We start from the raw sequence: 26,491 nt of genomic DNA on the forward strand, positions 1-26,491 counted from the left end.
CAGAGAAGAGAGCCTGGAGGATAACTTTATGTATCTTTCCAACCGCAGCTGGGAATGAAGTGTCTGGTGGGCTTGGCAAGCATAGCTTAAGAGCACAGGATGATGACTCAGTCAGACTTAGGAGAACAACTCCTCACAGCCAACTATGCCATTGCCAAAAAGCCATGGAAGTGTGACTTGGTTTCCCAAAAATAGGCCCTGGGATGCAGGACAGGAACATCCTCCAGGATGCTCTTCTTTATGATGATCATAGGTGAACGCAGACACGAAGGACAGGACTGCTCTCCTCCTCCACGCCACATCACTGCTCTCTCTAAACAGCCTTTCCTAACCCCCATCACATAATAGATGCTGAACAGTTACGTGCTGAATTGATGAATGTGATTGGTTAATTCGTGAATGTTCAACTTCCATTTTTATGTTCTACACCTGGGCCATGACAACTCTCCTAAGAACCTTGAAAAGGCAATCCTGGCCAGGCGCAGTGGCTCACACCTGTAATCCCAACACTTTGGGAGGCCAAGGCGGGTGGATCACCTGAGGTCAGGAGTTCCAGACCAGCCTGGTCAGTACGGTGAAACCCCGACTCTACTAAAAATATAAAAAATTAGCTGGGCGTGGTGGCGGGTGCCTGTAATCCCAGTGACTCAGGAGGCTAAGGCAGGAGAACCACTTGAACCCAGGAGGGAGGCAGAGGTTACAGTGAGCCAAGATCACGCCATGGCACTCCAGCCTGGGCAACAAGAACGAAACTCCGTCTTAATTTAAAAAAAAAAAGAAAAAGAAAAAAGAAAAGGCAGTCTTCCCACTAAGTAGCTAGGACCGTTAAGCACTCTGATCCGTGCCTAGCATATTGAGGGGTTCAAAAAATGTCTGGTCTCTTTAAAAAAATCTAAAGTGAGGCCGGGCGTGGTGGCTCACGCTTATAATCCCAGCACTTTGGGAGGCTGAGGAAGGCGGATCACGAGGTCAGAAGATCGAGACCATCATGGCCAACACGGTGAAACCCCATCTCTACTAAAAATAAAAAATTAGCCAGGCACGGTGGCGGGCACCTGTAGTTTCAGCTACTCGGAAGGCTAATGAGGAGAATAGCCTGAACCCGGGAGGCAGAGGTTGCCGTGTGCTGAGATTGCACCACTGCACTCCAGCCTGGCGACAGAGTGAGACTCCATCTCAAAAAAAAAAATTAAAAAGGAAAAGAAAAAAAAAAAAAACAAAAGTGATCTGCACCACAGTAAACCACTGTTGCTACTTGGAATATTTAGTGGCTTCAGGAGAATATTCCCAAATGACAATGTACCTCCCAACACTTCTACATCAAATAACTTCCCCACCCACACACAGACAAACACAAATACACAACACACATATACAACCTAAGGAGGGAAAGTATTTGGTCATTTTCATGGCAAGAAAACTTACTAAAATACATCTAACAAATTAGGAGTAGGTGATAAGAAAGAGTTTAGTTTTAGCAGCAGGAAAAACCTGTTTCTGTGCCTTAGGAGTTCTGAATTAATTTTCGAAGGTTTGAAAGTAATATACTTGGGTGGGCGCAGTGGCTCATGCCTGTAATTCCAGCACTTTGGGAGGCCAAGGCGGGCGGATCACGAGGTCAGGAGATTGAGACCATCCTGGCCAATATGATGAAACGTCAACTCTACTAAAAATACAAAAATTAACCGGGGATGGTAGTGTGTGCCTATAATCCCAGCTACTCAGGAGGCTGAGGCAAGAGAATCGCTTGAACCTGGGAGGCAGAGGTTGCAGTGAACCAACATCGCGCCACTGCACTCCAGCCTGGGTGACAGAGGCAAGACTCTGTCTCAAAAAAAAAAAAAAAGAAAGAAAAGAAAAGAAAAGAAAAAGGAAAATAATATACTTTATATTGTTTAGTAGCCACACTACCAGCAAGAAGTAGAAGTAGCCAATACCTCAATAAAAAGTTGAAGTATCACTTAAAAAGCAGCTCACATTTTGGCAAAGACGGCAAAATTACAAATAACGTTTCCTTTTACTGCAAAGACTGAACTCTAATAACTCTGTAGTCACGTAATAGACGAGTTAAGTAGCAGGATTTCTTACTTATCCTAACACCTCCTCATATGAAGAGAAACCAATTATTTCACTAAATGATTAAAAAGAGGCAGACATCTAAGACTATCTGGAGTTCATTTTGTTAGAAAGCTTACACATATCTTTCACAATTGAGAAGAACTAGAACTTTTTTTCAAAGGAGGATTACTAATCCACCTTATATAGAATACTTCTTCCATAAAATTGTCCATTCAAAAATTTTTCATGTATATGTGCATAACATGATATAGATTAAATAGATTAAATATAATATAAACATGGATAGATATGATAGGTATAGATCTTCAGAAAAATATCAATAGATATTGATATACATAACTGATTAACGAATGAATGGACTGATTGATTGATTGATTGGTAGACAGGCAGGCAGACAAAATTAAAAGTAGAGGATTTACATGGACTAGACCCAAGTTAAAATTGAGTTCAGCTTCCCTCAATCCAACCTCCAAAATTTCTCTTGTTCTCCCCTTCTGCTTCTCTGTATGATGGTCTTGAGTATCTCCCTTTCCTCCAACCCACCTGACCAAACTTTTCCACGAAGAAAGATCTGATAAAATCATTAATCTAATGTGCATGTAAATGGCTGGTACTATGCTGGGAGGATCCCAAACAGAAATATACCTACTTTGGCCTGGCCAAGGCAGAGGTTCCAAATCCTGTTATTTCATCGCTGTGTTTCAGAGCAGGTAGAAGCCTTTTAGGGCAACAGGGGAGAGTAGACAGCAGCTCACGGCAGCATAGTCTTAAGGATGTTGTCCTTATTCATACAGTACACTGAATCATACAACCGTCAACTTGGTAAGCCAGGAACTCTCATTTAACGGAATACCTTCCCACTATGGTCCAGGGGTACAGCTAGCCATGTGAGGAGCTTAATGAGACTTGGAAACTGAAAGTGAAAACAGGCCTTCACTCTCATAAAGTTGATGGACAATGGAAGTGCCCAATCAGGTCGAACTTGTCTTTGCTTTCTTCTGCTCTCATCCCTGTTTCTTCCTAACAAGTGGCCCTGTTGAACAGCAAGGGCTCCACCCAGCATCAGACATCTGGCTGCAGACCACAGGATTTAGAACTCCACAGACACAGAGGCAGCAGCAGCTTTTAGAAGCATCTGCTCCCTATGGTCCCTCATCAGCATCCTGCAGTTCCGACCTGCCCAGCCCTACACAAGAACTTCTGGTGAAACTTTCTCTAATCCTCTCACTTTCCTTCAAGACCTCTACATCTGCCAGCTCCTCTACTATTTGAGGAAGGACCAATTTCTATAATAAATCCCTTAATCCTATAATACTCACCATGTTTGTGTTTCTTTGACTGACAGCTGGTTGATAAATAGAATAACACAGAGAAAAGACCTCAATGCCTAGCCTCTGTGTATACTAGTGATCCATTTATGAAACAACTTGCAATTCCATGCAGGTGAACACAGAGATGCAAAAACTGTTCATCAAAGAACACGTTTCTATACTGCCACACATAGGACCCATACACACACACTTAGAACCACACTGAACCTCTGAAGATCTTCCCTAAAAATACCACCATCATCACAATCGCTTGCTACCATATTAAAAGTGTTCAATGAGTGCTAAGGTTTGAGTATTTCACAAGACAAATAAACAACTCTCAGGTAAAAATGACTTAGTGACTTCTTTCTTGTGTGTTACGTTCTTACCCTCAAAAATAAAACAAATGTTTCCTAGATTCCCTTTAGTCAAGGACCAATAGATCCATTTATCAACATGTCTTAAGCCAGTGGTCACAAATTGGGTTCCTGTAAGCTGATTCTGGCCCATGGGCGTGTTTGATTTGGACCTCCGACTTTTTTGAATGTTTGAACTGATCCCAATTTTTGGAAATTGGGAGATTTTCCCTAAAATTCCACATTTCCAACTTCTGAAAGACCCGCAGGTCTAGTCCCCTGGCCCCACTTTCTTGCATGACAACCATCTCAGTTGCCACTCTGCATTCCACTCATAACATCTACCTGGGCCCTGAAAACAACTAAGATGGCAACCACCAACTTGTACATTCTCAGGAAGCCAATCCCCAGGTGCCTTGGAGGATCGACGAGGTTCTCTTCTTCCTGTGATGTCTGCATTTCCTCAGCTGGTGACTTGCTGGTAAGGGCAATTTACATTTGGGGTTGCTTTTAATGCCCAGGTCATAATGTAGCACAGTTCTCCAGTTAAAGGAGAGATGATTAAGAAGAGGCACATATCTTAAGCAATTAGGGCTGTATCAACATGTCCAGGAACAAGCTGGAACACCATCTGGCTCAGCTGCTTCATGTAAAAATCACATCACCAAAGCCTTTGGAGCACAACCATTATTCTTCACCAAGAAGAGCAATTTGAGGAAGACTTATCTGCCTTCTATTAGTAAAAAGACACTGCCTGGTATCACTTTCCCTTTCTTTACATCATGAGAAGGTGAAACCAAAAACAGAAATGGCTACACAATGGATGTTCTCAAGTGAAAGTGATTTGCAGGCAAAATGCCTGAGACTGAAATGAGGAAGCATCACAGAGACAAAAACTCCACGGAAAGTTTGTTTCTGCAAACTGTGGCTGAGGCACTTGGGGTTAAATTACTTCCCTTCTCCCTGCACTGGTTTTCTCATCTAAAATCCATTCTTATTAGGGCACCATAGTGAAGTGAACTAAACATTGCACACAAAACACTTGGCTCGGTGGCTGGCACACCCATTCAATAAAGGCTGAAATTACTGTTATCATTTTATTATTATCAACAAAGACAGCTCATGCAAAATTAAAAACACATTCAACCAAAATAGGGAAGGGGATTCCCTAGGCAGCCATTTCAGTCACAGAGAGACATTTGTAAATCAAGAGTCTCCAAGCTGAGGGGTTGTATGTGTTACGATCTGGAGACTGTGTTTGGTTTGGTTCAAGTACAACCAGCAAACACATTCAACAGAAAATGTGCTAATAAAATTGTCTATCTCTGTAGAATCATGGGATGGCTCGTTACATTCCTAACACCATTTCATAACCCACTGATTCAACACCACAAGCTTTTTACAAAAATGTCCAAACATAAAAAGGTAAATTCTCGCATGATGGCCTCCACACATCTGGAGGTAAGTGGTAAAACTGGTGAGGTCCTGCGGTAATTTGAAAAGTACTTTGCTCAGCTTGCACCTCATTATTCTGCAGCAAGTCATCTGAAAGGGGGCATGCTAAGCAAAATATGAATATGTTTAGTTGGCCAATCAATAACATTCCAAGATTTTAAGAGCAACAGGCTGACTTCTAGTAAAATGTTCAGTAAACAGAGTTATTCATCTTGGCAAAAGATTTGTAGATCAAAGAGTATTTGGATTCTGGCTCCCTTAGGAAAAATTAATAGCAAAGACACCATCTCCATTTTACAGACTAAGAAGCGGAGCAACTGGATAAAATGACAAAATGCTTTGACTGAATCTCTTAAAAATTCAAAACTCCAAAGTATTACTATCTTGATAACGAAAGAAATTCCACAGGTAACTTATAGAGAGAAAATGGCTTGCAACGGTAGAGCTTCATTAAAAAAAAAAAAAAAAAAAAAAAAACAAGAGACACCAATTGTCAGGTGACATTCACTCATTTCTAAAAATTAACTGAAGAAATACGGACATATGTTCCATGACTTCCAGCTTCCTGGTCATTACGGTTTCTGCCTCTCAGCAGTCCTTCCCCGTTGACACAAACTCCATGAAACAACCATCAGAATGTCTGCTAAACTACATGGACAGCTCACTGACTTGCTCAAGAGATGTTTAGGTATAGGCCAAGTAAGTTTCAATCCCCGGTTAGCCTAGAGGTCCAAAGATGAAAAAGCTGTATCCTAGTGAAGGTGACGGGCTTGCAGACACAGACTTCCCAATGCTGTGCGCTTCATGCTATACACAAAGAAAACTCAAGGACTCAGGAAGCAGAGAAGAAACTAACCAGTCCAGTCTTACATGGACACTATTCCAAGACTCCACAAAGTGAGAGGATTTGGTCTAATTCTACATGACTGAAAAGAATATCACCAGCTTGTGAAAAGGAGGGGATTTTCAGGCCATTCAAAGCGGAAGGAATCATATGTTAACAGCCCAGAGATGTGAAATATTCACGAGGAACAGTAGTGGCAGTAAAGATGACCTGGGAAGAATAATTAGGGTCAGTTTAGAAAGAACTATGTCTCAAAGCCTGGGGTTTTGCCAGCAGGAAAAGGGAGGGTCCAGAAAGCTATAAAACAGGAAATTGGCCTAATTGGATCACTGTTTTAGACAGGGTTGTTCTGTACGTGGATTGAAGAAAGCAAGGAAACTACATGCTAGATTAGTTGCCAAAACCAAGACTATATAATTTATTCTGCTTAACGTGTCTTTTGTTACTCATCCTTCCCTTCATTTCCCTCAAACATCTCATAACTATGACTAGGTCACTATAAATTCCTAAACTCAAAATAATATGGATGCCCAGCTTTCTGGAACATTAAGGGTGCAAATCTGGAAAGCAGAAGGAGAAAATGTCTCATTTCTACCTGAAAGAAAACATTAAATGTGAACTTTTTGACAGATGATGGTTTCTGGAGATTTTTTTTTTTTTTTAACTTGAGTTACTTTTAAAACTTGTCATCACTGACAAGCACAAATTAGGTGGAAATTCATTTTTTAAAAAAATTGACAAAGTGGTAGAAATTAAGCAACTGGCAGTTACAGTAAAAAAAAAAAAAATTCAAATTCTCTTAAAACAAAGAAGTGCATATCTGCTTAGTAACTATAGTGCTAATCAAGGCAATCACACATCATTCAAAGTTATCACAAACCCGTATTTTCTACTGCCATTCATCTAGGAGTTTCTGTATGAAAGGTATACACTTTAACAAGGCTTTCAGTGTTCACTGAAAGCAGCTACTTATTTTTCCACCTCCCACAAAGTGAATGAGGCATTTTCCTAAGTTTTGCTGAAGTGCCAACTGCAAGTCACACAATCACAGTATGGACAGAGGTGAACCACGACAATTGATGGGACCGCAACTTCACAACATTCACTAACATGCCTGCCACATGCATGCAGATGCTGTGCTCTTGTTAGTCTTGAAAATGAATTGCTTTAGTTGTCTGTGAGACTGCTGAGGGTTCTGTTTAAGCATGACAAACTAAAAATTCTCTTACAAACACTGCTGCGATATTAGCTACACGTCCTTGCTTCGCTTTACAACTAGACTCTCCTGTGAGATCCCAGACCAATTCAGCAGATTGTTTTGCTGTAGGTTTTACTTTAAGTATTAACTTCTCAGATTTTACATTATTATTATTTCATGAAGACAAACATCATACACTTAGTAAGACCAGAGCTATACTTTATTTATTTATTTATTTATTTATTTACTTACCTGCTTACTTACTTACTTATAGAGACAGAGTCTCGCTCTGTGACCCAGGCTGGAGTGCAATGGTGCAATCTCAGCTCACTGCAAATTCAACTTCCCAGGTTCAAGCGATTCCCCTGCCTCAGTTGCCCGAGTAGCTGGTATTACAGACATGTGGTAGCACACCCAGCTAATTTTTGTATTTTAGTAGAGATGGGGTTTCACTGTTGGCCAGGCTGGTCTCAAACTCCTGACCTTAGGTGATCCATCCACCTCAGCCTCCCAAAGTGCTGGGATTACAGGCATGAGCCACTGTGCCAAGTTGCTACACACGTTTTTCTTTTTTTTTTTTTTTTTTAATATTTTAAGTTCTGACATACATGTGCAGAATGTGCAGGTTTGTTACATAGGTATACACGTGCCATAGTGGTTTGCTGCGCTCATCAACCCATCATCTACATTAGGTATTTCTCCTAATGCTATCCCTCCCCTAGCCCCCCACCCCTCGACAGGCCCTGATGTGTGATGTTCCCCTCCCTTTGTCCATGTGTTCTCAATGTTCAGCTCCCACTTATGAGTGAGAACTTGCGGTATTTAGTTTTCTGTTCCTGTGTTAGTTTGATGAGAATGATGGTTTCCAGCTTCATTCACGTCCCTGCAAAGGACATGAACTCATCCTTTTTTATAGCTGCATAGTATTCCATTGTGTATATGTGCCATATTTTCTTAATCCAATCTATCATTGATGGGCATTTGGGTTGGTTCCAAGTCTTTGCTATTGTGAATAGTGCTGCAATAAGCATACATGTGCATGTGCCTTTATAGCAGAATAATTTATAATCCTTTGGGATTATACCCAGTAATGGGATTACTGAGTAAAATGGTATTTCTGGTTCCAGATCCTTGAAGAACCGCCACATTGTTTTCCACAATGGTTGAACTAATTTACACTCCCAACAGTGTAAAAGTGTTCGTATTTCTCCACATCCTCTTCAGCATCTGTTGTTTCCTGACCTTTTTTTTTTTTTTTTTTTTGAGATAGAGTCTCGCTCTGTCACCCAGGCTGGAGTACAGTGGCATGATCTCGGCTCACTGCAACCTCTGCCTCCCAGGTTCAAGCAATTCTCCTGCCTCAGCCTCCCAAGTAGCTGGGATTACAGGTGCCTGCCACCACACCTAGCTAATTTTTGTATTTTTAGTAGAGATGGGGTTTCACTATGTTGGCCAGGCTGGTCTTGAACTCCTGACCTCAGGTGATCCACCCACCTCAGCCTCCCAAAGCGCTAGGATTACAGGCATGAGTCACCACCCCTGGCCTTTCCTGACTTTTTAATGATCACCATTCTAACTGGCGTGAGATGGTATCTCATTGTGGTTTTGATGTGCATTTCTCTAATGGCCAGTGATGATGAGCTTTTTTCATATGTTTGTTGGCCGCATAAATGTCTTCTTTCACACTTTTAAATATGTCTCTAGATGGAGTCTTTGAAAAGGTTCCCAATTCCCCAGGAACCAACAAACAGATAACATTTCAGAGACTCTGAAGTGGATACAAGATCAGGTGAGGAACTAAACTGTGGCAAAACAAAACAAAACAACAACAACAAAAACCAGACCAGAAAAACCAGGAACACCATGATTTCACAAAGTTGCATCAAAAAAAGTCAATTTTCTTCTTTTTCCTCTGGTTGCAAACCAGAAATATTTAAAGGTTTTAATTCAGAGACTTCCTTCACCGAATGAATCTAAGAATCTGGTATGTGTTGTAAAACTACATACTGTGTTGGGCATTCAGGAAAAAATATTCTCTGTACATTCGAACTTACACTTTGGGAAATTGCTAAAGGTAGTTTTAGTCATTCACATTCCAAACCAAGCATGACCAAAAACGAGCTTTTAAAAGTTCAAGTATATTTGTGTATTGGGAAAAGTTAGGAATATAACATTTAGTGGGTGGGCATTTTTAAATAATGTACTTGTCCCAAATCTTCCAGCTACACAGTGGAGCTGCATAAATGGGATGGAGTCCTCACTCTCCCACTAAGTATCTGCCTGACCTTGGACATGGGACTGAAGTCTCTTGGTTTCAGTTGCCACAACTGAAGAGAAAGAGGAGGTGAGAAGAAACTGGACACCAAAAGTCTAAAGGCCACTCCAGTTCCAATAAGGCAACTGTCCAGCACTGTCTTAAAAGTTCTCATTCAGCTATCACATCTGTTTGAAAATTAACTTTAGAGATATGAGTTAATCAACTATAGTTGGCCCTTGAACAACACAGGTTTGAACTGCTCATTTCCACTTACATGAGGATTTACTTCCTCATGTCTGTCACCCCCAAGACAGCAAGACTAACCCCTCATCTTCCTCCTCCTCAACCCTACTCAACATGAAGACGATGAGGAAGAAGCCCTTCATGATGATCCACTAGCACTTAATGAATGGTAAATATATTTTCTCTTCCTTATGATTTTCTTAATAACATTTTCTTTTCTCTAGCTTTATTTATGTGTTTATTTATTTATTTGACAGTCTCGCTCTGTTGCCCAGAGCTGGAGTGCAGTGGCTTGATCTCGGCTCAAGTAGCCTCTGGTTCAAGCAATTCTCCTGCCTCAGCCTCCTGAGTAACTGGAATTACAGGTGCGCACCACCCACACCCAAAAGAGTTTTTGGTAGAGATGGGGTTTCACCATGTTGGCCAGGCTGGTCTTGAACAACTGGCCTCAAGTGATCTGCCTGCCTCGGCCTCTTAAATTGCTGGGATTACACATGTGAACCACAGCACCAGGCTCAGCTTGCTTTATTGTAAGACTACAGCATATAATATAGAGAACAAACAAATATGTGTTAGTTGACCGTTTATGTCATCAGCAACGCTTCCAGTGACCAACAGGCTATTCGTTGCTACATTTTCAGGGAGTCAAAAATTACACACGGATTTTCAGCTTCACACAGGGTCAGCACCCCCTAATCTACACATTGTTCAAGGGCCAACTGTACTTGTAGATAAAGCTAAGCTTTCTGGAAATAAAAGTTTTTTAAAAAATTAAAAGCTAGTATTACAGATGTTTTGCTACCAAATATGTGTTCGACAAATGTCTGCTCATAAATGATGAAGTCAAATGGGGAAGAGACAGCTGCCGTCCCTACGTCTCTGGTAGATTGTTTGTAACATAGCCACAATTCTCTCCCTAAATGCACCCTGTTGAACAGTCCCCTCTCTCATTGATTCTAGGTTTAGTCAGGTAACTTGCTTTAACCAAAAGAATGTAGTAGAAATGACACTGGGAGACTCTCAAGTCTAAACCTCAAGAAGCCTGGCATTTTTTAATATTGTTGTCTTGGGGCACTGGCACCATACAAACACACCTGAGCTAACTGGCTGGAGACACCTTCCTCCTGGAGTACCTACACCACCTCCAACACTATGTCTGGCTCACAGCAAGTGTTCATTAAACTGCAGTTCTTATTTATACAGGCATAGCTTGGACTAGCTGAAGGAAGAATGTAGTGTGAAGTAACAAAGAAGAATGAGGGAAAGGAATACAGGGGCTGGATGGAAGAAGGTGTTTCTTGTCCAATGAACTTTCCAGGATGGACATAGTACATAACAGAGTCTAGTTTTAAACTAGACTATACATACCATAGCTGAGGAAATCAGACCAACACGAAGGGGTTTCATCCAAGATCAAAGCAGTGGTCAAGTCAATACTAATTGGAAGTTGCAAGAATTATCCTCCCCCAATTATTAAAGTAACTATCCAGCAATCTTATCTCAGCAAAGATAAGACCAGTTACATGCTACTTGGTTTTTAGAAACTGCACATTAAATCAGAAACCTAATCTTTTTTTTTTTTTTTTTTTGAGACGGAGTCTCGCTCTGTCGCCCAGGCTGGAGTGCTGTGGCCAGATCTCAGCTCACTGCAAACTCCGCCTCTCGGGTTCACGCCATTCTCCTGCCTCAGCCTCCCGAGTAGCTGGGACTACAGGCGCCCGCCACCTCGCCCGGCTAGTTTTTTATATATATATTTTTTTTTAGTAGAGATGGGGTTTCACCGTGTTGGCCAGAATGGTCTCGATCTCCTGACCTCGTGATCCGCCCGTCTCGGCCTCCCAAAGTGCTGGGATTACAGGCTTGACCCACCGCGCCCGGCCCAGAAACCTAATCCTAACACAGGCTACTTCTGCTCTCTTTTAGCTTGGTGACATTTGTGTTGATTCATGATTCATAAGCCCCATGCTGTAAGCTTTGCAGGGCTGGATCAACAGAATGACAGCTATTAAAGGGAAATAAATCATTTATTTTCCCACTGGGGAAGGTGAGCTTAAGTCACCATCTACAAGACGTAGCCATGGTGGCATGTTTTCAGACCATTTGCAATATTAGTAACAGTAACAATAACTGCAACTACAACTTTCTGATTACCTGAGAAGGGCCCCCACTATATATCTAGAGCTTTAGAAAAATACTTTCATTTAATCTTTATAGCACCTCTCAATGGAAATGTTATTATTCTTATTTTTACTGCTAAGCAGGTTGGTTCAGCTAAGTTGTGTGGCCACAGAGCTTACAGTGCCAGAGCTAAGCCTGGAATGCAAGTCCGGCAAACTCCAAAGTTCAAGTTCTTAACCATTCTTCAAACAATGTGGTCAGCCTCTTCTTGGCACCTTGAAAGAAAACTCAAAAATGTAGACACACTTTTAAAATCCTGTCTTACAGAGAGATCACACCAGTTTTTGTTTGTTTTAGGTGCCAGGGTACTTGTGCAGGACCCTGGACAGGTTTGTTACATAGGTAATAATGTGCCACGGTGGTTTGCTGCACCTATCCACCCATCACCTAGGTATTAAGCCCATCATGCACTAGCTCTTTTCCCTAATGTTCTCCCCAGCCCGCTCCCCCACGACAGCCCCCAGTGTGTGTGTGTTGTTCCCCTCCCTGTGTCCATGTGTTCTAATTGTTCAGCTCCCACTTCTAAGTGAGAACATGGACAGCAGTTTTTTTTAATCCCCATGTTAAATAGTGTGGCTAATGCAGTAGCATTCAAGATAAATATAAACCAGAAGTGAAAAACTTGCCTAACACCTAAACCTGGATATATATTTCCTATTTTTAGGTGGCAAAATATATTACAAAAAACACATTCCAAGTACACATGCCTGATAGAAACAAACACTCAAAACAAATTTTAAAATAATCTTTAATGGTAAATACTTTTTATATTCCATAGACAAGAGACTTTCCTCAAATTTTTTAGAAGAGCTGTTTTCATTATTACTATTACCATTGCTGTTGTGTTACTGTTGTTATTTACTCAGTCCCAGCCTAAGCTGCAAAAAGCTTTCGAACTTCCACGATTGCCCTTTTGGGACTCTACTATCATGTGAACAAGCTAATCTGCTGGAGAGGCCTTTCCCCTGGAGTTCCTACACCCCCTTCTATCACAGTATCTGGTTCATAGCAAGTATTCATTAAATGGCAGTTCTTATTTACACAAACACAGTTTGGACTAGCTGGAAGCAAGTCATATGAAATAACAAGAAAGACTGAGAAGGGACATACTAGTGTATAAAGTAAACCACTTAGCTCTGTGCACTTGCCCATGACTTATCTTAATCAGTAACACCCATGACTTGTCTTGATCAGTATCCTGTAGCAAAGGTTAAATTCCCATCTGTAACACTTTACGTAAAGAGAGGCAACAACCTGTCACTTTGACCTTAAAATTTCTACAAACAGCATCAAAGAGTGGTCTCACTCTAGCAGTGTGAATCACTAATAGCACCCTCCCACAGTGCTCATCAGCCCCGTACCCCATCTATTCCTCTCTGGTTATTCAGATTCCATTTCCCTCTCCCTGGGCTGGTGACCTCAACTCGTGCTAAGCACCCCCTCCCACTTACAAATCACGAAACTAAAAACATAGTCTTATGAAGCAGATAAGGGAACAAAAATTACATTTTGGCAAAGTGTAAGTGGTAGGTAGCAGGTTTGGAAGGACTACGGATCTAGAATTAGTGGAGACAGAAAAAGAGGTGTTACAGAAATCAAAAGAACACCAGGAAATGGTATTTGAATGGCAAACTTCATCTTCGGAAATGACTTCCCACCACAGGTTAAAAGATACTTGTAGCAACGTCGTAGGCATTGGCTTGGGTTTTTCTTTTTCTTTTTTATTTTTTAATCTACTATTGGACATCATGGACAGTACAACCAAATGATTTATGCAAGGCCCAGGGTGAAAATCTAACTGGTAGTAATAATGTAATAATACAATGATTTTTTCAGAAAGATTAGCTATGATCCAGGCCACTGATCCAGGCATCCACATATGTGAAAGGTTTTCTACAACAATTCCGTGAACTAGCTGATATCCTGATATACACGTTTTACTTCTGAGAATGAGGCTTTAAGCAAAAAAGGTGATCATTTTTATATTAAGAGCCATGTTGTCAACAGCAGATATATCTGATTATGTCCAAGTTTAATGTAGACATAAAAATGTTTATAAACTTCAGCAAATTTGATTTATACGGTCATGTAACACCAATGGTGCATTTTTACTACAAAAATGTATTTTTGAAAATTGTTATCTCACTTTACTTTTTTTCTGATAGTCCCAAGATTCTTAAAGGACATCATAAATTTCTGTATGTGTGGGTGTGCGTATATCGTAAGTGAATGCATGCATACACATACCTACTTAGAGTAAATATACAGTTATTTAAAAACATAATCTCCCAAAATATTGAAAGTTCCCTATCTCTGCTATGGTTTGTCGCGATCTCCTCAAAATAACTAGTGTGTGGCATAAAAATATTTTAAAGTTAATGTAAATTAAAATTACTTCTCTTTTAAAAATATCAGAAGGTGAGATAAATTGGATCTCACCCAAGTGTTTGAAAAATCCAAACTGAAAATAACTGATTTAGGGAAAATTGGAACTGATCTCTAAAGAAAGCCATAATTTTTGAACTCCAGTATTAATACAAATGTAAATAATCTTTTAAACTTTAGGAGTTAAGACCAAACAAATTCTTTTATGACTACTAGTGTGAATTAATGGGAATTGTATTTTATCATGTACAAATAATATAATTAGAACCACAAGAATAGCAGACAGGAGGGGGAACCTTCTGGAAATCTCCCCTGACATAAATTAAGTTGAAATTACTTACTGCAAATGGAAGCTATGTGTAACTGTTCCCTCCATCCTGGCTAGAAAAGGGATCTCAAGAGATATGAGCATTAAAAAGGGAAAAAAGACTTTACATAAAATAGCCAATCTAAATATAAAATCATACGAAATATTAAGAATGCGATTTGAATGTTCCTGAGGCCATTTTAAAGCCTCCATTTGTGATCTGACCCTTTCAGAATAAATATTAATTTATTTGTTTTGAAGTAGCTTTTATGAACAAAACAGCCTCTCATTTCTATCATGTAAGTGGGTACAGTAAACATAGTTAAGCTGTGAAAGTGAGAATTTAAATAAATAAAAATAGGGTCAATAAAAAGCTACTTCAGTCCACAAATGATTCCGTCATTCAATTTCTGTAAATTGGTAGGTAGAGCATTTTGCAGTGTCTGTCAGCATTTCCATCCTTAGGACTGAATAAATAATTGAAGAATAAATAATCGTGCCAGTGCTTGGTCTCAGGGGCCATTTTTATAGATTGCCATCTAATGATAGTACTTTCTGCGCGACACTGTATTAATATGGGATAAAATTACATAGTTCTTTGTTTGCACTGACACAGTGATGTTACAATGTCCTTTACTATTGTCTGGAATACAAGGCAGAGGTAATGATGCAGTGAGTTTTTACTGTTAAAATCTCCATGACAGGAAGAGACAGCTCTGTTTGTGTATTCCAAAGAAAGTAAGTTGGCAATGACCATTACCATGGCAAAAATAGTAGGGCGGGGAAGGGTGGGGGAGGAGTAAGGCTACGAAAAGGATTGTTTTGATTACAAATGATGAGTAAGGCTAAAAATAGCTCAATCGGAAGATGATACCTCTTCAGCTTGTTACAGGAATTCTTCAGACCCCTCTCCTCTCCCATCCTTCTATCCACCCATTCTACAAATATTTCACAAAAAACTAATGCTGCCCTTGGTACTGGGGTTTTAAGACTTATCAAGACAGAAACATTCCTTTTCTGTCCAATTCCAACAGGTCTCTTTGGGTAGAGAATATGACAATGATATTGTTACTTTTAATAAACAACAGCTCCCATCCTTTGAGCTCCTATTGCATAACAAGCACTTAAATCTTAAAACAGCATCCTGTCCCATTTTACAAAGGAAAAGTTCTATAAGATGATGCACCTTGCCCAAGGTCCTAATTACACAGGTAAGCAGGTTAAAAGAAGCCAGGATGAAAATCCAGGTTCACCTCCCAGAATGCAACACTGCCTCTCCTAGTCTACCCTCACCACAGACCCACCAAATCAAAAAGAGGAAGGAATTTATCAGAACTCACTTTGGGCAGGTATTAGACTTCCCGCCTTGGTTCCCTCATTTGCAAAATGGAGAAAGGAATACCTATCTCAGAGGTATATGGTGAGCATGAAATTAGTTGATACCTGTAAAGTTCTTAGACCAGTTCCCCGCCCTACAGCAGGTACTTAGAAAATGTTTACTATCATCATTGCTTCAAAATAGCAGGAAAGGATCAATGATACTGAGCATGCTTGAAGTACATACGGATGTATGAAACCATTCGGAAACTGATTTAGGACATCAGAAGTGTTGTGAGAGCCGTTTTCTCCATTCCATAGCACATAATCTGCTCTACATAATTGAACATTTAATTATATACTGCGTTATTTAGGCAGGTTGCCTAATTGTCTGACCCAGCAAGACTCTAGCTTACTCTAAGGGGGAGACCCTTTTCGCTTCTCTCATTTCTCCCTAAGCCCCTGGAACCAGACCCTCAGTACTTCTGACTTAACATCAATTAATATTTGCAGTGGAAGTTTTATTTACAGAAAACATAATGGGATGAGATTGAAAGCAATGTGGAAACTGGTTGATTCTGGAGATGGATCTGGCTGTACATTTTTTCTGTTCATCCAACTTAATCATACCAACATCTTATCTTGGCCATGTCTTTTTTCTGTTCCTCCATCATACCAACATCTGTTCACAAGTGTGTTGGGATTTTAGCAAGGCGTTTAACAAAATATCTCAAGTCAGTTTCAAGGCATGATAAAGAAATTGAGAGGAAAACATTATTAGTGGGAACTCTTACCCAAAAGGACTTACTAATGGGTTATGGGAAGCCAAGGCAGGTAGGTCTACAGAGATAAAGGGTTCTCATTTGCCAACATAGCCATCCAAGACATGAGGAGCATGATTACCAAATTTCAGAGAAACCTGAAGTGGAGCAAGAATGACCTGATACTGGACTTCAGGGGCAGATGCCAAAATGATCTCATCAGGCTGGAATTTGAAGCCAAATCTATTAAGAATTTCAGTATCAAAATATGTAAACGTTGTAGTGAAGTCCACCAGAGGATAGAGGAAAATATATTCACTTAGTAGCCCATCTAGGAGTCTTTACAAATTTCTAGTTGATTATAACTATGCTGTACATTAGTGACATATGCTAACTGATTCAATTTTAGGTTACTCAAAGAGAAATGACATGACACCTCCATTACTGAAGCATGCTGTGGAAGGCATTCATCAGAAACAGATGAGCTCTGGCAGGGTGCAGTGGCTCACGCCTGTAATCCCAGCACTTTGGGAGGCCAAGGTGGGCGGATCACTTGAGGCCAGGAGTTCAAGACCAGCCTGGTCAACATGGCAAAACCCCATCTCTACAAAACATACAAAAATTAGTTGGGCATGGTGGCACGTGCCTGTAATTCCAGCTACTCAGGAGTTTCTGAGGCACAAGAATTGCTTGACCCTGAAGGCAGAGGTTGCAGTGAACTGAGATGATGCCACTGCACTCCAGCCTGGGCTACAGAGAGAGGAAAGAGGAGAAGAGAGGAGAAGAAGGGAGAAGAGGGGAGGGGAGGGGAGAAGACGAGAGGGGAGGGGCTCTTAAAAAGGATCCAGCACAAATGATTCCTTATGCAGACAGGGAAGCATTCATGCCCACTCATTTCAGAAGAATGACTGTGTATCATATTAATAATAAGATAAAGCTATGACTTACTGAGCAATTACTAAAGTCAAATACTGTGTTAAGCATTTTATATGGATTTCCTTCTCTCATCCTCCCATCAGTCGCTTGGGGCAGGCACACTCCAGCAGGTTTGACTCCATTAGAGAGGGGAGCAGGGTTCTCCTGGAACCTTCCTTCTCAGTTAACACAAACTATTCAGGCCCTCTCCCGGCCTCACCTTTTGGACCCTTCCACTCCCCCAGCACAAGAGCGGACAAAGAATTAAGGAAAAGGCAAAACCGGAATGGGGGTGGGGGTGAGAGGGAGGTATGACAGAAATTAGATAAATAACTGCAGGGACGGGGAGCGGGGAGGGAAGAAGGATAGGAGATGCTCTAAGCAACCAATAGGAAAATATGCATTTTTCTGAGATCACCACCACAAAAGTTCAGAGGTTGCTCTAGACACGGTAAATCTTTTTGTGTCTTCAGAAGTCATTTTCTGTCCCAGACATTCGCCCCTTTTCCTGTTGCAAAGAGAAAGGGGCCAGCGACCCGTGAAGTGCCAGGAATGCATCCGAGGGAGCTCCAGCTAAGTTGCAGGGAAGCTATTGTGCTCCCGTGAAGTTCAAAGGAAAGGACCGTCTGTCTGGGCCACGGAACTGCGGTACAGGCAGAGGGCGTGGGGGCCCGGGCCAGGCAGAGCCCCACGTGCGTCCGGCCCTGCGCACCTCGTGGGGGGCTACGAGAGAGAGAGAGGAGAGGGGAAAGAAAAAAAAAAAAAAAGTCCCCACCAGACGGGTCAGAACATTGAACTGAGCGAGCCCAGCGCTTTGGGTTCCGGCCAAGGAGTGAGGGGCGAGATATTTACATTTCTCCAGGCAAAAGAAGGGAGAGCTGGGGGCTGGAGGGAAGGCTGGGAAAGAGTAAAAGAAAACAAACTGCTCTTGCCATTAAATATTCATGACAGCAGCTTTGCTAAGGCTAATGGAAAGCATATAAATCCCTTTACAACTTTGTGAAATGCAAAACGAAAAGAAAAAAAAAAACAAGATGGATGAGGGTCACAGCTTGCTCTGGGCAAATTGGAAGGAATATGAAAATCTGGACCACAGAAGGCTGGAAGCTCAGGGAGAGGAGAGCCGGCTGTGGGTTTTATTCAGACCCGTGCCAGTAGGTGTAGATACCAGTCTTATTCATTTCCCATCACTACAATAAAACACTAGTCAAAAAGCGGGTTTTCAGTAACCCCATGTTCCTAACAGGCATTTTTCCTCCTATAATTTTTTTGCTTCTGATATAGTGCCATGGTTACATCTGACAGATGTTACTGCTTTAAATCCTGCTTAAACAGTGGTCTGATTTCCAGGAGCACTTGCAAAGGAATCTTTGAGCAAGTGCCCAAATTCCTGGGCCCAGAGAGACCAGGCTGGGCACAGTGTTGGAGTCTGACAAAGGGCAGTATCGCGGAAGATCAAGGCTAGACTCACCCCAGGGCTCTAGTTTTAGGCACCTTGACCGTGTTGTGTTTCCATTCCCGATACTGCAGCTGGACAAAAGGAAGAGAGGCTGATCTATGTGTTCCTCCTAAGGATACATATCAGGAGGGGTGTCCTCTAAGGCACAGAAATGTTTGTGATGAGGGGACGCTGCACCCTACTCGGTGTTTCTAACGACACAAGTTTCTCACTATTTAAACAATGGAAGAAGTTCCTTTGGAAGAAAGAGTTGTTACTTGTACTGCAGAGGGTAATTGTTCTGGGTTTTGGTTTTTGTTTTTGTTTTACAGTTTATATATGATGTGTTAGGCCATTCTTGCGTTGCTATAAAGAAATACTTATGGGTAATTTATAAAGAAAAGAGGTTTAATTGGCTCATGGTTCTGCAGACGGTACAGGAAGCATGGCAGTGGCATCTACTCGGGTTCTCCTGAGGCCTCAGGAAGCTTACAGTCATGGCAGAAGGGGGAATAGCCATCTCACACGGCAAGAGAAGGAGCAAGAGAGCGTTGGGGAGAGGTGTCGCACAGTTTTAAACAATGGGATCTCATGGGAAACCACTGTGTCATGAGGATAGCACCAAGCCATGACGGATCAGCCCACATGACCCAAACACCTCCCACCAGACCCCACCTCCAACACTGGGGATTACATCTCAACATGAGATTTAAGGGGGACAAATATCCAAACTATATCATATGATAAAGAGAAAATGAACATATGCATGGTTATGCTTTGGGTAGGGGGTAGATTTATATATCCCCACTGTGATAATTCAGGGGAGAGGGAAATACATTCCTGAAACAAAACGTAAAGCAATATTCCAAAAGAACCTCCCAGAAAATTTACAAGTTGCTTTATAAGAGTTATATGATCTCCAAGGCCACAGAACACAGTCAGCTGTTTTTACATGTACACGTAAGGTATCAACCCGATAAGCTTTTGAGAAAGAATTTCAGTTTCCCCATTAGATTCCCATTCCAGTAGGAAAAGGGGATTGTGTCAACTGTGGTGTTTAGAACATCCACTGTAATCATTTTGTACTTTCATTCTAGAGAACGTAGATGTAATTGGCTGGTTTGGATGAATTTTAACAACAGCTGTAAATGTTAATAAGTTTTCAATGGGCCCCTCTGTCACTGTTACTCCCAAAGTCTTCGTATATATTTCCACTATCACTCAGCAATTATTCCTTTCAGCAATATGTCTGTCTCAGCCCCTCTCCCCATACAGCACCTCCTCAAAGGCCTTGAAGGCCAATGGCTGCGTTATTCACCTTCATGCCCCAAAGCAATGCAAGTGTCTTATGGATTCCTCAGGAAACCCAATCCCTGCCACAAGTGCTCACAGCGTCAGTGCTCACAAGAGTAAGTGAGCTCCTATTATAAAGAAAGGTCTGCTGAGTGAATATTTGATGAAATTTTTAGGCGGTCCAGATGCCTTTCTTTCTTAAGTAAATCAGTTACTTAATTTTTATCTTGTATTTCAGTTATAGAATTGACTGTGCAACTGGATGAAAATTATACAGTAATTTTTCTTTGATTTCATATAGACAGAAAATCAAGAATTATTAATGAGCAAATAAAAATAGAGTAATAATAAAATATTTCATTTTTTTGTTGTTGTTTTTTTGAAATGCTTGGAAAGCAATGTTCCAATTCAAAACTAGAGGGAAGGGAAGGGGGCTGAAAATCGGTCTCCGGACAGAATTTTCAATTAAAGAAAAAACACACAGAAAAGTCCAAAAATAAGTTCATTTTTCTTCCAAAAAGTACATTTTAGATTTTTTTTTCTTTTTAAAATAACATAAACAAATGATTCCTACCAAGTCCAGAATGTCTAGGAGGCAAGACACAGTCCTTTCAAGGTAGTATGCTAGGAATGTCAAGAGCTCTGCTGTATATGAAAAAGGTCACCAATGAGCAAGGAGCTTCCAGCTCCAGGTATTCTCAAGCTTTCCAGGACCACCACCAGGCTTTCCATAGACCCCTGAGATCCAAATCCAAGGCCTTCTTCCTTGCTGAGGCATATGTAGCCAGGATTCAACTGAGACCACCCTGCTCAAATTCCCACCAAAGGAGGACTCAATGCATAAGGGAATCAAATAGAATAAAAACTGTATTTCCCCAGTTACCGCACCATAGATAGCTCTCCATACGCTTCTATAGCAAAAATGCTAAGTCCTATCTGCTACAAGATCCTATCCTGAAGGATCATTAAAAGCAGCATTACCTTATTGCATTTATCATCAAAGCAGTAAGCACAAAGCTTGGTACACTGGAAGTGCTCAATAACATTTGTGGAATGAAAGAACATGGCAAAAGAAATAACGAAACCAAACAGAATTCAGAAGATTTAGGTCTTAATTATTCTGAAAAGCAATAAAAACAGAATTAACCTAGGGACTCTAGTAATAAATATCAAACAAAGTGACAGTAAATTTACTTCACAATTAAAGAAAAAATGTTGTAAAGAGCTACCTTTTCTACCTAGTACTCCTGGCTAGGTCCACACTTTAACAAATATTCTTTATATTTTCATTAACAACACTTTCACATTCACTACAACTAAAATCAGCACTTACAGCCTATATTATAATTTCAAGTTTTTTTAAAAGAAGAACATTTATGAATACCAAAATGGTTCTGTTATAATTTGAGTGCTCATTCTATATACTACTGGCAACAGACTATTCTTAGTAGTAATTATATTTTGTATTTCTTTATAGTTTTATTATTCAGGTGTACCTCCCTAGACACTATGATTTAGTCTTGGCCATCTTTTAAAACAAATTTTTTTCTATTCTTTCAGTCACTTTGAATCTACAGATTCCTTTTCCAACTCCTTTTTTACACAACTCACTATGCATCTGTTGAAGAAGAACAAGGGGCATTTGACCAGACTTTTTCCTTTTTATTTTTATTTTATTTTTGAGATGAAGTCTCACTCTGTCACCCAGGGTGGTGTGCAGTGGCACAATCTGTACTCGCTGGAACCTCCACCTTCTAGGTTCAAGCGATTCTCATGCCTCTGCCTCCCGAGTAGCTGGGATTACAGGCACAGCTCACCATGCCCAGCTAATTTTTGTATTTTTAGTAGAGATGGGGTTTCACCATGTTGCCCAGGCTGGTCTCGAACTCCTGACCTCAAGTGACACACCTGTCTTGGCTTCCCAAAGTGCTGAGATTATAGGCATGAGCCACCACGCCCAGACAACTTTTCCTTTTTAAATTTCACTAATAAGGCTTCCTAGGTCATGATCGGTTTTTTTTTTGGAAGAGGAGGGGAAGCTTGGTCCCAAAGGTCATTCTGAAAGACATTTACATCATAAACACATACGTCATCTTTCCTCAAATGAAGGGTAAAGAAGGGTAAACATGTAGCCTTTAGTTATATCACATACCACCATGTTGGGAAATATGAATAAATTGCTCCTATTCATAAATAGGGAAATATGAGTTATAGATGTGTTTAGTTAAAAAAGATTAAGGAAAACGAAGAGTGATATGTGTACATATGCAAAGGAAAAAAAAGAGTCTCAAGTGAAAGACAAATTGTTACAAAGATCAGACTTTTGAGAACACAAAGAACAGTCACGCTGAATTCCATTCAAATATTAAGAACCTACCATGTGCAAAAAAAGTGCTGCAAAAACACAAGATTTTAAGTTCCATTAAAAGTTATGATAAAAGCACACACACTTAATGATTCCTGTTTTTGCCATAAAAGTTCTTATATGCTATAAAAATGTTACTAAAAATATGTCCCTCATAGACAAGATTTTTCATGACTAAAATGAACACAATTAGATATACTGATGAATCAGGAAAATAGTCATCAAAAACATTTTTTAATCAAAGTCAATTCTGCATAGGAAAAAAATAATTTTAAGGGTACAAAAAGCAACATACTGAAATACTAAGGAAATTTGATCTCCTTATCTTTAAAAATAATCAACTATAGTTCAAACCAGGAAGATACTAATTTTTCACCATGTCTGCAAGTTGGAGGCTAATTTCCCTCTGTGCATGAAGAGTGTTAATTACTTGAATAAAACCTTTTTGGTAAAGCTCAGAGTTCCTTTTGATGTCAAAAACACAGAAAGTTCAAAGGTTAGACAGCCACTCAACAGTATGACAGGCCGAAAACCTGAACAGGAAACTCATTTCTAAACTTACCCGTAAGGTATTGCAATCCTAAGGCCAGAGTGGCCAGGCATTGTTTAGCTCGCTAGTGTTTTTGTACTTTGCCTAAGGATTTATTCAGAGGGGTGACAATACCTACCTCATCACCAAGGAGAAACATTCTTTCGGATACAAAGAATCCCAGCCATTTCTTCTAACACTGCCCCCACCCCCACCCTACCCACTAATTACTTTCTCAACATTCTGGAAGGCTAAAGACCCTAGTCAAGTTGAATAGCCCCAGATTTAGCCCACATTATGTTCTATCTTGTACTTCACACCCCTCCCAAAATTAAAAAAAAAGAAAAAACATTAACCACATTGGATTTAGTCAGGAGGAAGATGGCTGCAACAAGATCGACTTGGAAATAAGAAATAACTTCAATAGAAAGAAAGAATAGAAGTGGCTAATCATATAGAAAAGGTGTCATTTACAAAAGGTTACCAGAGACATATAAACTCAGGGAAGCCAGATTTTGGCATATAGGGTGATTCATTCCCTTATTCAATAAACATTCCCTAATGCCTCCAGGCACCCTGCTAGGCACTGGTTGAAAAGGCAAAAGTGGTCCCTGTTCCCAAAGGCTTCACAGTGCAACAGGGAAGAGACCACTAAACATATGATTATAGTACGCACATTTGAGCCTTGAAAGAGATAAAGGAGAGTCAAAAATTAGGTGAGGGTGAGGTTGGCGGCAGATGATGCAATGGTCATGGCAATAGCAGCACTATGATTTGAACTGGAAATACGAATATGAGTATCTGTTTAGTAGAGACCTCAGATAATCATCAAAGCAGTGGAGAAAATGGTATGGAGGACGCCTCCACGAATTCAAATCATCTGTGTTTTCTGAGTTGTTCAGCTGATAAATATGACTTGCCTTTTATCATCAACAAGAACTTCGTACCACCCTGAAATCTGATCAAATACTGTTTCCTTGAAATAGGAGATGTCATCCATTTTTTAACCACTCAAAGTTCTTCTCTTATCTATTAATTTCACCATTCTTTAGATTCAATATATCAAGTTTGGAAACTAAGAGATGAATTAAGTAAATAACTGCTTTTTTTTTTTTTTTTTTTTTTTTTACCTCTCATAAATTGGATCCAGTTATCAGCAAAACACTGAAGTTCCCTGAAGAAGTTCTGGTGGAGACTGAAACATTAGTTTTCAAAGGAGATTAGTTTTTTAATCAAATACTTAACCTTTTATATCACTTGTAGTTTAAATGGTATTCTGCAGGCCTTGGGCATAATCAAAATGAAATGCATTTTTCTCTGAAGGTAGTTCTTTTAAAACTCAGCCAATAATAATGGCTTTTAAAGTGTAAGGATTTTTGCCACCAAAAGAACCTGAGCAATGAACTTAAAACTACATTTTTAAGTATATAGACAAAAGCATACCTCATCTATTATAATAGGTAGAGCAAGTGTTGGCCCTCCTTTACTAAATACAGAAGTCTCATACTACGAGAGGCACTTCAATGCTGTGGGAAGTCATAAAATGTGGTTCCAATTCTGGCTCCTTCACTAATTAACACATCATCTCTCCATGTCTCAGCTTCCTCATAACCCTACTCTTCAGCAGGCAGATAAGACCATGAAGTCTTTTGGGGGGGGGGGGGTTGGGGGGAGGGTGGAGTCCTAAAATTAAATGGATAATAAAACTAGTTAATATTTAGGGAGCACTTATCTTATACCAGGCACTGAGCAAAATGCTTTTCATTCAGTATCTCATTTAATTTTACAAAGGAACACTAAAAAGACAGATACCAGAATCACCATTTTACCAATGAGGAAATGGGGGTTTAGACAATTAAATAACACACAAAAGGATATCAAACACTCATAACCACTAACCTCAACCATTTTCCCAAGCCTTGAAGTTCTCACTAGGTCATGCGGGTAACCAGATTCCAACAGATTTTTTAAATACACGGTTTTCCCAGAAAACGAAACATTTTGCAGTATTTTTACACAACATTGCTGAATGTCAATTCTGCAGACTTTTGCAATAAGAAGGTTTCAATCAAACAATTTCTCTCTTTGTTTTATCTCCAAGTAGATTTACTATGCATAGATATCTGCTTCTAAAGTTCGAGCAGTGTTCTGGAATGCAGAACCAGATCATCTGCTAGGATGCACATTTTCATCCCCAATGTCTACAGAATAGGTATTTTGGGGTCTTTCTTACCTTTCATAAAGTGTTTTCATCACAGAAGCTGCCCCAAAGAAGATGAGGAAGCAGATATCTAAATAACTGTACCTCTTTCTCGGTACTCTTTCTGATCTTTGCCCATCTGCCTTTCATCCCTGCATATACTGAGTCCGAGGAGGAGAAGGGGAAAAGGGGATTACAAAGAAATTGCCACTGTCATTTAATGAATTGATGCTGGTGTGCTTTTAATAGCCCCATTTAATTGTACAGTCGTATTTTCTGCAGAAGCTCTCCTACCACTAATGTATTAACAGTCTTCTTGCCCTACCCCAGGGAATTACAACTGCTCCATTTTCTCCTCTTTCAACCCAGCCTGTACACTACTTGTCTTCCTCTTAAAATTGTCACAGAAACCAAGAGCAAAACAAAAAATTGCTAGGTTTTAGCCAGGTGTAAGATAAGTATATGAAAATATGACATTTAACTGCTGGGAAAAACAAGAGTCAGGGAGTTCTTGTAAAAGAGGAGTGTGATTAACAGTATAAAAATGATCAAGTCTTGCAGCCACAATCATGGGGACAAGAAATGTTAATTCCCCTTATTTTAAAACCGTAACATCATTAAGTCCATTATAGAGAACTGACGGCAACATGTGACCTCAGACTAAGGGAAGGGGATGGATTTTCTCATCCTAAGATACTATGCCAGGCCAAAAATAGCAAAATGCATTAAAAATAGCTGATGTCTTAACTGAGGCCTGTTGTATCCAGGTATATATTTATTTCTAAACTTTCGCATCATGCACCATAATACAATGCAAAAAGAACAATTCTCATGTAAGTCTAACTATTGTCCTAAAAAGCATTGTTCTTCGCATCTGAGAGGAAAAAAAGTTTCTAAAACTAGACATCATGAAAAGACATCTTAAGATTACATCTGGAAATCTTTTTATTATTTGGAAAATTCTAAATTTATTTTCCAATAAGATCTTTCTGTTCTTTCCCAATCATACTAATACGAATAAACCTCCCCCAAAATAAAACCATTATAAGGTGACAATAAGA

The 26,491-nt window shown here is 40.1% G+C and overlaps 1 protein-coding gene across 1 annotated transcript in view; it reads right to left on the reverse strand.

Annotated features, from left to right (window-relative positions):
- EXT1 (exostosin glycosyltransferase 1) overlaps nt 1-26,491 on the reverse strand; it is a 318,838-nt gene that overhangs the window by 263,635 nt on the left and 28,712 nt on the right. The gene's annotated exons all lie outside the window — the stretch shown is intronic.

This window comes from Piliocolobus tephrosceles, chromosome 7 (genome assembly GCF_002776525.5).
Source record: "Piliocolobus tephrosceles isolate RC106 chromosome 7, ASM277652v3, whole genome shotgun sequence".
Lineage (NCBI taxonomy): Eukaryota > Metazoa > Chordata > Mammalia > Primates > Cercopithecidae > Piliocolobus > Piliocolobus tephrosceles.